The following is a 12,850-nucleotide window of genomic DNA, read 5'->3' as shown; positions in this document are numbered from 1 at the left end:
TTTGAAAGACACTATCGGTATCATGTCATCTGTGCATTTTTTTATGAATCCGGTGACTGAGTCGACGTATTCATTGATGTTATCTCCAGAGGCAACCCGGGAATGCGGTCTTCAGTTTGTTCAGTGTCCAATGAAGATCTTTGAGAGCCTTTTTGGTGTTGGCTTGGGACGAGATGTCTTGAGATGTTGCTTCAATATATCCACATAATTTTCCTGCCTCATGATGCCATCTATTTTGTGAAGTGCACCAGTCCCTCCTGCAGCAAAGCACCACCACAACATGATGCTGCCACCCCCGTGCTTCACGGTTGGGATGGTGTTCTTCGGCTTGCAAGCCTCCCCCCTTTTCCTCCAAACATAATGATGGTCATTATGGCAAAACAGTTCTATTTTTGTGTCATCAGACCAGAGGACATTTCTCCAAAAAGTACGATCTTTGTCCCCATGTGCAGTTGCAAACCGTAGTCTGGCTTTTTTATGGCGGATTTGGGACAGGTCGCTTCTTCCTTGCTGAGCTGCCTTTCAGGTTATGTCGACATAGGACTCGTTTTACCAGCATCTTCGCAAGGTCCTTTGCTGTTGCTCTGGGATTGATTTGCACTTTTCGCAGCAAAGTACGTTTGTCATGACTCATATATTTACACCTGTTGTGACATATATTGAGTTATTTTATGGCTGGTAACTTCTTATGGCTGGGGGCAGTATTGAGTAGCTTGGATGAATAAGGTGCCCAGAGTAAACTGCCTGCTACTCAGGCCCAGTTGCTAATATATTTAATATATAATATATAGATTTGGGTAGAAAACACTCATAAGTTTCTAAAACTGTTTGAATGATGTCTGTGAGTATAACAGAACTCATATGGCAGGCAAAAACCTGAGAAAAAATCAAGTCATTGCCTATCGAATATACAGTGTCTATGGGGTCATATTGCACTTCCTACGGCTTCCACTAGATGTCAACAGTCTGTAGAACCTTGTTTGATGCTTCTACTGTGAAGGAGGGGGGAAAGGAGAGCTGATTGAGTCATGGGTCTGCCAGAGTGGCATGAGCTGATCACGCGCGCCCACGTGAGAGCGACCTGAGTTTCATTGTAATTCTAAAGACAAAGGAATTCTCCGGTCGGAACATTATTGAAGATTTATGTTAAAAACATCCTAAAGATTGATTCTATACATCATTTGACATGTTTCTATGAACTGTAATATAACTTTTTGAACTTTTAGTCCGAACTTTTGCCTGGACTTTCCCGTGCGTCGTGAGTTTGGATTTGTGAACTCAACATGCGAACAAAAAGGAGGTTTTTGGACATAAATTATGGACTTTAGCGAACAAACATTTTTTTTGTGGAACTGGGATTCCTGGGAGTTCATTCTGATGAAGATCATCAAAGTAAGTGAATATGTATCATGCTATTTCTGACTTCTGTTGACTCCATAACATGGCGGGTATCTGAATGGCTTGTTTTGGTCTCTGAGCGCTGTACTCAGATTATTGCATGGTGTGCTTTTTCGGATAAGCTTTTTTGAAATCTAACACAGCGGTTGCATGCATAACACTTGTATTTTCATCAACATTTATGATGAGTATTTCTGTAAATTGATGTGGCTCTCTGCAAAATCAGCGGATGTTTTGGAAGCAAAACATTACTGAACGTAAGGCGCCAATGTAAACTGAGATTTTTGGATATAAATGTGAACTTTATCGAACAAAACATATATGTATTGTGTAACATGAAGTCCTATGAGTGTCATCTGATGAAGATCATCAAAGGTTAGTGATTCATTTTATCTCTATTTCTGCTTTTTGTGACTCCTCTCTTTGGCTGGAAAAATGGCTGTTTTTCTGTGACTAGGTACTGACCTAACATAATCGTTTGGTGTGCTTTCGTCGTAAAGCCTTTTTGAAATCGGACACTGTGGTGGGATTAACAACAAGTTTATCTTTAAAATGGTGTGAAATACTTGTATGTTTGAGGAATTTTAATTATGAGATTTCTGTTGTTTGAATTTGGCGCCCTGCACTTTCATTGGCTGTTGTCAAATCGATCCCGTTAACAGGATCTTAGCCGATCTCAGCCATAAGAGGTTTTAAGACGCCTACATAAATGTTAAATTCCACATTTATAAAAATTTGTTTTTTGGCTGACAAGAAGTTTCCTTTCATTTGAAAGTCAGTCTTTTAAATCCTTTGTTTTTGTTGTAATGAATTCTTTAAAGTCATGTTAAATAATTATAATCATGTAAATATGATATTTCTGTTTTTCAAAAAAAAAATGCTTTGTCATTATGAGGTGAAAACATGATTTAATCCATTTTAGAATAATGCTGTAACGTAACAAATGTGGAAAAAGTCAAGGGGTCTGATTACCTTCCGAAGGCATTGTACATATTGAACATCCATCTTCTCACAATGTTTGGATCAGAATCGCTGTTATAATCATTGGCAGATACGGAGAATTAAGTAAAACCACAAATCCAAGTCCCTATCTCCATCCATGACTAATTTAGGAAATGGACAATTTTAGATAGCTAGCTAGCTACTGGAGAACAACAACACAACGAGATGCAACAATTCATGTTGTTTCTGTCAATGATGTATGCTCTCGATGCGATTTGATAGGAGTGATGCCAAATCCAAACTGGCTTCCCTTGACACTTTTTTTGGTGCGCCAGGACCATTCACAGTTGAGCTCACTCAGTTTAACTCTATTTTAATTTTTTTAAATTTAAGGGAGGCCAAATGCTCGCTGGCTTCCCTTGCATTCAATGCTACAGGTGGCAACAATGTCATTCTCTTTTGGACCAGACAGCATCAGATAGCCTACACATACACAGACAGAGGGGCACTGTTTTACTCGCTCGGATGCTTTGTCCGTTGAGATACATTCAGCTTACCTGCGAATTGAAGGAAAATTATGAAACACAGAGACGAAAGATACAATATTTTATATTTTTTTCTTCATAATTTTTTGGCTTCCCTTGGTATCCATGAATACACGCCACTGGTGTGTGTTGAAGCACCTAGTTCTTTCAGGTCAATTGGACTTGGATATACTGCTATCCTTGGTTTCCCTTACTCTCCACTAGTTGTAAGAGATAAACCACGCACTATAACCTTCAAATTATAATAAAATCAAGTAGTCTTCAAGGCAAATGCTTGTTCTCCTTAAAATCGTATTTATTTTATTTGACACTGATAGGGATCGTTCAGATTATCTTTGCACCAATTATAACTGTTTCAAACTGTTTCAAACTTGACATGTCTTATTGAGCAGCATTTGAAACATGAAAATGATATTACACAAAAGCAACATTATTTGATTCATGTTCCATCTCAGATTATATTGTTGGGTCCAATGGTCATACGTGTATGACCATATGTGTATGAGGTTTGAGTCCAAGCATTGCTTTTTTAAACAATGGTCCCTTAAAACTGGATTACAGAAACGTCTGTAAGTCTTTGATCAAACATAATCAAATGTTTGAATGCTAATGGTTCACACCACCCTATTTTTTCCAATGAGTGGGAGTTGTGATCAGTGTCAGAGGTGAAGAATATGCAATATCTGCAAGCGTGAGGAAAAGTGAGGAATTTCCTTGGTATAGAAGGAGTAGACCATGCAGTACACTATCTTTCAAAAGGCTTGTTGTAAATGCTAACAAGTATGTATGTCAGAAGTCCTGTCACGTTCGTCGTAGTGAGGAGACCAAAGCGCAGCGTGATGTGAATACATATTTTAATAGAAGACGACTGAACACGAAGAACACTAACAAACTATACAAAATAACGACCGTGAACGCTATAACCACGGCGTGCAGACATGCAACATCAATATAGACAATAACCCACAAACCAAACTGGAAAATGGCAACCTAAATAGGATCCCCAATCAGAAACAACGATAAACAGCTGCCTCTGATTGGGAACCAATCTAGGCCACCATAGACCTACATAATGCCTAGACTACACACACACACCTAGACATACCAAAACCCTAGACAAGACAAAAACACACATTCCACCCTCGTCACACCCTGACCTAACCAAAATAATAAAGAAAACAAAGAATACTAAGGTCAGGGCGTGACAGGTCCTTGATTGTTACCCATGTAAAAGGTGATGATATACCTGAATTTGGACTGATAAGAGACATATTTGTCATAAACTGAACACTGTATTGCTTTGAGTTTCAGGCATATAATACTGTGTGCTTTGATAAATATTGTTTGTCCTATAAAGTTGAGGTCCCTAATCTTGTTTAGGCCACTGAGCTGCTGAATGTGATTTTTTATTTTAATTTCTACCCGTACTGCACCTTCCTTAACAGAAACGGCACATACAGTACTTTATGTTCCTATGAAGTAATAGCTTGGTGATAGGATTGGGCTACACAAAGTATCCAATGACTCTTAGTTATATGTGTGTGTGTACTGCAGGGATCATCAACTAGATTCAGCTGCGGGACAATTTTTTTCTTGAGCGGATGGTCATGGGGCCGGAACATTATTTCAAATAATTTGTAGACTACATATTGACCGCAAGAAGTCAAAACAGATTGTCACGACTCCGACCGAAGGCGGCTCCCCTTCCCGTTCGGGTGGCACTCGGCGGTCGTCGTCGCCGGCCTACTAGCTGCCACTGTTTCTTTCTCCCCCTCCTTGTATGTTTATTGATTACACCTGTTATGAGTTGTGGTGATTAGTAGGGCTTTATTAGTCAGCCGGCCCGCCTGTTTCTTTGTGCGGGATTGTTTGGTGTAACATTTGTGTACGTTGGAGACGAACGTGTTTGTTCCTGTTCGTGGGTTTTTGCTGTACTGTTTTAGTCCCTGTGTTTGGGGCGTTTGTTTGTTTGACACCCAGTGTTTTCGTGAGGTGGCCTATGTCCGCCGTTTGTGCATTAAAGAGCACTATTTTGAATTCTCTGTTTCCTGCACCTGACTTCACACCCACGACACCCAGATCGTTACACAGATATAATATTTGACTAAAATAAAATCATGTTATAGCTGGGACCCTTTGGATGACAAATCAGAGGAAGATTTTCAAAAAGTAAGTGAATATTTAATCGTTATATGTGAATGTATGAAACCTGTGCAGATGAAAAAATATTTTGATGTGGGGCGCCGTCCTCAAACAATCGCATGGCATGTTTTCACTGTAATAGCTACTGTAAATCGGACAGTGCAGTTAGATTAACAAGAATTTAAGCTTTCAACCGATATAAGACACTTGTATGTACCTAAATGTTTAATATCCATAATTTTTATGATTATTTATTTGAAATGCGCCCCGTTCAGCATCACCGGAAGTTGTCCCGCTAGCGGGACGCCTAGCCCCAACAATTCCATAAATTAGCTTAGTAGAAACCCAGCCCAGGGCCCTTAGACAATTTTAAGCAATGTGGCAGCTATATTCCTGATCTTACTCCTGGACTCAAAATAGTTGGTGAATCATATCAACAGGCAGAGACAGGAGCAAGGAGATTTCTGTCACCTTGTCCAGGAGCTGGAGCTGGACATTGCCCAATACCGGGGGCACTTCAGAATGAGCAGTCTCCAAATGGAGACCATCCTGTCCCTGGTTGGACATGACATAACCAAAATGATAACCAACTACAGGGATCCGATTGAGCCAAAGCAAAGGCTGACCGTCACTATACTCTCCCCCTCCTCAAATAACCAGTATGTGAGTAAGCAAAACAATGTAGTATGTCATTTCATTTGTTTATAATGTGTACAACATAACTAATTAGTGTAGTCGATGGTAGTTATAGAGTTCTGTTGTGTTTGCTGCCAGTGCAGCTCTTCCTGGGCATGTAGGTCGTCTATGACCGTCATAGACCTTGTCTGACCCCTTTGAATGAGGGCCCTAATGGAGGGTGCCAAGTGATGCAGGATGTGGTACACATTCTGTAGGCGTGGAGGAGGGGTGATGATGCAGCTGGTGCCTTTATAATCTCAGTTATTAACTCATCTATTGCTTCTGCCTTGGAAGCACATCTTTTTCTGGTGGTGGTGGGTGTTGTGTATACACATTTAGATGTTAAGCCATGCAATAGCTGTACTTGATCTGTACACCTTCCAATTGACAAATAATGTGTGTGTATGCTGTTGAGTTGGATTATCATTGGCTACTGAGGAAGTATAAAAGGGAATGACACGTGTTGTGCACTGTTCAGAATATGGCCACAAGCCAGGAGAATCTGCAGTACTCTGTTCCATATAGAGAGATGATTTTTGCTAAGTGGTGGACTAAATAAACCTGTATTAGAACTGTATTTGCCATCGCTCAAGCATGAAACACACCGCGAATCTCACTGCCAATAGACTGCCGATAGGTACTTATCACAGTGGGAGGCCGTTCCTTCTATTGCTAGAACAGAAGCGGTACCTGCTGTGTGTCATCCCAGTCGTGACGAACCTACCGATTCTACTTGTAGAATCGCAACGCTCATCAATGGCCAACAACTTGACTTTGAGCCAATCAGAGAGTACGAACCCCCACGTGAGAAAAAAAGATAGAGAATGCATTTTCTCCATACATCTACGGATGAGCCAATCACACTTCATATGCAATGTAGGCTATGGGATGGTAGCTTGCTAAGTGCACAGACGCATTGCACACAACATTAAATACTTCCTCCAAGCTAGCTAAATCTCAATGGATTAGCTAGTTTCCATGTTTTAGCTGCCGAGTTAGTGCAGTATCCTTAGCTTAGCTATGTTGTGCAAGCTTGCGAATATGCTAATGTTAGCTAGCTAGCTAAACATTTGACTATGGGCTGGCACTGGCAGTATGGGATTAAGGAGTGAATTATATGGTATATTCGTCATCTTGCTAGGTAGTCATCTAGCTGTGGCCATCTGGCTAGTATCAACAAGACCATAAGCAATACGCACGGATATGCATTGCAAACAACGCTACTGCCACCTTCTGGCTGAATGGCTGACTACTTCCAAGGTCTTTGTTGTGTGAAATTCGAGATTAAGTGCTGACACTCTGTTCAGAGTTGCTAAGTACTGTCATCAGGCAAACGTTCATTTATAAGAGTACATAACAAGTGGCAACGAGGATGGGATGTTTCCAGTTATTTTAGCAACAGTGGGTAGCTCCCTTTGTTAGCAAAAAGTGCAAGTCATCAAGAGGACAGTTGAACATGGCACTGTTCAGCAGTGAGACAGGCCTAACATAGAAATGGTGGAATGTTTTAGTCAGGATAGATTTCAGCAGTTTTTGATACCGAACAATATCAAAGAAGAAAGAAGAGCCGTTCTCTTTATTGAAAGACTTGAAGGACTTGGTTGCAGCAAATAAATCTGACAAGACTGATCTGAAGGAATTGCTACAAGTGTTAAGGGATTTTTATACACCGAAAAATTTTATAAAATAATACTTTTCACAACTGTACGCAGCTTGTGAAATGATTTATGATTACATAGCTGGCTTGAAAGGACTAGCAGCCATGTGCAGTTATGGTGGCAAGGAGAAGAAGGAGAAGTGCCTAGGAGCTGTGTCTTCGCTGTGGGCAGCAGTATAACACAATACTGATTTAGGGCTCTTCAATGTGAAAGCAAACTGTGAGTATGTGAAACCATATCATGTAATGGTTAAGTGTAATGGAGTAAATATCCGTATGGAGGTTGACACAGGTACCGCTATGTTGGTAATTTCTTAGAGGTTATATTTGGTAGATTTTAGTGATGTAAAACTTCAGCCTAGTAACATTATACTGAAAACATGCACAGATCAGCCTCTAGAGTTGTTGGGGAAAATATAAGTAAATGTTGAATGTGGTAAGCAACAGCTACAAGCATCCTTGTTAGTGTCAAGAGGAAAAGGACCAGCACTGAGAGGTCGTAACTGGATCTAAGTGATAAACCTAGACTGGTCAAAAGTGAATAAGATAGAATATTCTGTAGAGAAACTGTGCCATGAGTACAGGGAAGTGTTTATTAAAGGACGACTGCACTTCCTGATTTGGCCTCGTTTTTCATCAATGCTCATTAAGAAATGCTAGCAGACAGGACTGTAGGCAAACGAGAGTTGTTCTTGGGTTGTGGTTTGATGTGGCTATTTCTTGTGTGTCTTTGCCATTCAATCTAAACAAACAAGTGCAGTAGTGAGTACAGCGAGGTAAACTAAGCTAGCTTTGCTATGGAGAGAACAACGTTTTGAAGTTGAGGACTTCTCCCCTCCTGACTGACTCGCCATCTCAAGATGGTCAGCTAATTCAGTTCTATGTGTAGGCTAAAGCCTGCGCTGACTTTGTGTTTAGCCAAGCTGACAGCAGCTGCTACCATAGCTTGGTGATAGCTGCAGCTTTCTATAATATTTAGCTGATATTTCTTTGTTAAATCACTTACGGCAAGATAGCAAGAGCCAATGTCTGGAATGTGTTTCATAAGACAGTCGTTCTACAAGGCTTTGCTATGAAGGCAGTTTGCAACTTAGGTTCAAAGTTTCATCACCTCATGTAAATACATGTTACCATAGAAACTATATCAACTACTGCGAGTTGATTGACCACGGGTCTTCAGTCAGCTCAGCTGTCATACAACACAATATTCTATAACTAGCTAGGTTTGTCTCGTCTCTCCTTATGTCTGCTGTTAGACCATTCCCGGGAGACAAATGCCAGAACTAATATCCCTACAGGTTTAGGTTACATGTTGACAATGCACAAACATTGCCCAGCTTGAGTGTAGACATAAGAGTGTAGATACATCAACTAAAAATCAATGGATGTGTTCGTTTTACAAAGAAAAAAAAATCTGCTTACATGCTTATAAAGATAGTGACATAAGCTCATGTAACCCAATATTGCAAGTTCTATTGCAAGCAAAAATGTGGAATACGAGTCGTCAATTGTCTGCCCTACAGACACAAACAAAACAACATTAGGATATCTTGCAGCATTTTGGAAATAAAGACCTGTAAACACACAGATACAATAGGCGTAAATATCAACTATGAATATTTATGACGAATGTTAACTTCTCTTTTTGGTCACTGTGCAATAGACAACTATCCAAGTCAAATTTGCTCTTATTCAGTGCTGAATGGTCCAACCCGCTTGGGAGGAAACAGTTAGTTTCAACGTTGGTCTTTGTTCTTCAATTTCAATGGATGACCAAGCCATACCACACTTCAGGTACTTGTCATGATGTAATCACTTCACAATCATTTTATTAGATACATAAAAGTACTGTATATTGTCCGGGAGAATAAAAAAATCCTATTGCGAAATAATGCACTTTTTCTATTCATTGATTGAAATACCAGTATATGTTGCGCAAGAGTTGCTGCTACAGCTAATCAAACAGCTGTTGGTTCCTGCTGGTGTTCCCGCCAATATCCAGCAACTTTGCACAGCCATTGAAGAGGTGAGGGACAACATTCCACAGGCCACAATCAACAGTCTGATCATCTCTATGCGAAGGAGATGCGCTTATATTTTTGTTCAGTGTATAAGCTCAATCATTGAGCAACTATAATTGCTATAATGCTTCTATTCCCTCTTCTGTTTACATGTACTCTGAACATGCCCCTATGCGGACCAAGCCATAACAATGCCTGTCTCCCCATCACTGCCTGCATGTCTGCCTGACCGAGCCATACCAACGCCTGTCTCCCCATCACTGCCTGCCTGTCTGCCTGACCGAGCCATACCAACGCCTGTCTCCCCATCACCGCCTGCCTGTCTGCCTGACTCTGGCTATCAGGTGCCATTATCGCTCTTTCTTGTTTAGGTCCCTGTAATCTTTCACATACATATCGTACAGAATACCATACTTCTGGACCTGGTAAATTAACTTTACTGCATCCATGGTAGGAGTAGTAGTAGCCTAGTAGTAATGCTAGTAATTGGTGTTGGAGATGAATGACGCCCAGCAGATTCGTTTTTTTTGTAGGACGTGATTGCCCCCCATAACTATGGAAAGTCCTCTATCGTCTATGCTATTAGAAATGTTGTGCAATGTGTATAAGCCTACATAGTGAATTGGCTTTTATTTTTAGCACTTCTTTTATATATGCTCTTAAAGAAATCTGAAAAGTGTTCATTTTGACCACCTCGCTTTTCAAAATTAGCTACACCTCCGATAACAGTTCTCACATTTGCTTGCAGGTGAGTTTTGCCCAATACAAGTCCATCTCCCTCAATATCGATAATATCGATGTTGTGTTTACACAAGTGGGCATATTGGTCTAGTTTTGCAAGTATAGTGAAGCCTCAACCCTTAAGTACTTATTATTATACAAAAGAGTTAGGAAAAAATGTATATGGGCCATATTTTGAACGTCTTGTATAACTACAGCACCAAAAACACAAAACCCCAAAATAGAAGCACCCCTAATTTAGCAGAGCATCGAAGCAGACAAAGCATTCACCGCTCGCTCACCTGGATTTGGTTGGGTCATTATCACTCAAAACAATGCATTCTAAAATAAAAATCGCAGGCACGCCTCGCACAGCTTTGGTGAATTTTACACTTAACTCAGAAGGACCTGGTCTCTGCCATGAGCAGGTACACTCCGTTGTGAAGGAACTCTCCGAAGCTGGCTTCATAACCATCAACATAAATGTATTTTGTTTCTTTGTTGTTTCTACCTAATTGTTATGTCTAATTATATTTGTTCTCTTTATCTGTAGGCCTATACTGCAATTCAGCTTTGAGCTGTGTTTGTGTAGCCTACAACATGAAATGAACCAATCAAATAATAAACCCTTCATATATGTCATAGATGGGTCCAACTGAAAAATCCACAACAAGTGACTCCACCAGAAATGTATGAGAGTACAGTAGAAACAAGATACATAACTATGGATCAGTTCTTAGCTCTTAGAGCTGGTGACTCAACTCAGTCTCATCCACACAACGTTTCATCCACCTACCTCTCCCTCCAGCTTCCCTGATGGTGTCAGCCTACTCATTGACACATGACAGCACAGCCCAGCTGCAGGAGAACTCTCCCCGGGCTTCTTCTATAGCTCGACAACAGCTACCCATCTCTCTCCACACATCAAGAGCAGCAGTGTATCTGCATACCATTGTAGCTATCTCTGTCAACAGCGTCTACATGGCACAGCGAGGAGCAATCTGTCAGAAACATGATTTTATACAGCGCCTTCAGAAAGTATTCACATCCCTTGACCTTTTCCACATTTTGTTGTGTTACAGCCTGAATTCAGAGATTCTTTGTCACTGGCCTACACACAATACTCATAATGTCAAAATGGAATTATGTATTTTTTTAAACAAATTAATAAAAAATGTCAAGCTGAAATGTCCTGAGTCAATAAATGTTCAACCCCTTTGTTATGGCAAGCCTAAATAACTTCAGGAGTAAAAATGTGCTTAACAAGTCACATAATGAGTTGCGTGGACTCACTCTGTGTGCAATAATAGTGTTTAACATGATTTTTGAATGACTACCTTATATCTGTACCGCACACATACAATGAATTATCTGTAAGGTCCCCCAGGCGAGCAGTGAGTTTCAAACAACGATTCAACCACTAAGACCATGGAGGTTGGGATTTAAATGAACATTTGTTATATTTCAGGCCTAACAATATATTTCATGACCTGTTAAATACGTACAGTGTGTGTGATATCTTGTTGCTGTTCTATACCTTTCATATTTCCTTATTCTGTATGGCCTACACCAAGCCCTGCATCAATATCTATCATGTTTTTCCATGGGGCCTGTTAGGAAAGGATCTGGAAGGATATCTGGAGTCTCATCACAGATCAAATCAATCACAATGCTATGAATCCCAAACTCTCCATCACTGAGACACAGTCAGTTTTTTGGGGGGGGGCTAGGTATCATCACACATGTGTCTCAGGTCACTGCCTTAACATGAATCATTTATGTTCAATGGTATTGAGAGCACATTACAGAATTAGAGTACATTATATCCTACATTATAGCCTGCTTATGTACAGGTAGAATTATTGCTGCGTACACGTATGGGGAATTGGATACTTCTTGAGTTAACGTTAAGGCCATTATAAGTGTCTCTGGGTATTTTTTGTGAAACAGGGCCTCAGGCTAGAGTAACTAATGCACTTTATCCCTGTGATGTAACCACCTGTGAATGAGTTGGAGCTGTACGGCTGGTTAGGATTCCCTTATCTGCACTCTTGTATGAGTGTGTTCTGTAAATGGGGCATGTTTTAAAATGACTCCTAATCTAAGCATTTTTTTTACTGTGTATATGTGTGTGTGTGTGTGTTAGGGGTGTGACGTTTAAACGAATTTGGGATCATTAACGTTTAGAAAAAATCCCTAACCTATATACAGTATATATAGTTTTTTTTACCAAATTAAAATCACAGTTCAGTTATCACAAAACTACCACTAACAGATCCCGATCATCATCATAAAAATAATCATTTTTAAAACCTAATGCAACAATGCTGTAAGTAGGAGATCTGCATCTTTCAATTTATTTGTCACGAAAGAAAGCGCAGTTGGAAAAATAGCAGAGAGTGAGACAGGGAAGCAACATTAGAAAAAACCTGTATGGCAATAACTTGAGAGGTTACTGTAAATGAGAAGGTGATAAAATTCAAACTTTGCAAGGTGGAATTTAGCTACAGTGGCAGTACAGGTGCAATGCTGAAAGGGAGGCAACATGAGACCCAACCCGTTGCTGGCAGCAGTGCGATAAGGGACGGAGTGAGAAAATCAAGCTCTGATTACAGAAATGATTGCAGTTGATTTGCAGCCATTGCCAATGTGTTGAGGATGTCGGCTTCAATAACCTAATGGCATATCTAGAACCAGACTAGAATTTCTGTTAGCCGGTAATAGCCAGCTTTTGCTCCCCCCCCCCC

This window comes from Salvelinus alpinus, chromosome 9, assembly GCF_045679555.1.
Source record: "Salvelinus alpinus chromosome 9, SLU_Salpinus.1, whole genome shotgun sequence".
NCBI lineage: Eukaryota > Metazoa > Chordata > Actinopteri > Salmoniformes > Salmonidae > Salvelinus > Salvelinus alpinus.
This window is presented reverse-complemented; position numbering follows the sequence as displayed.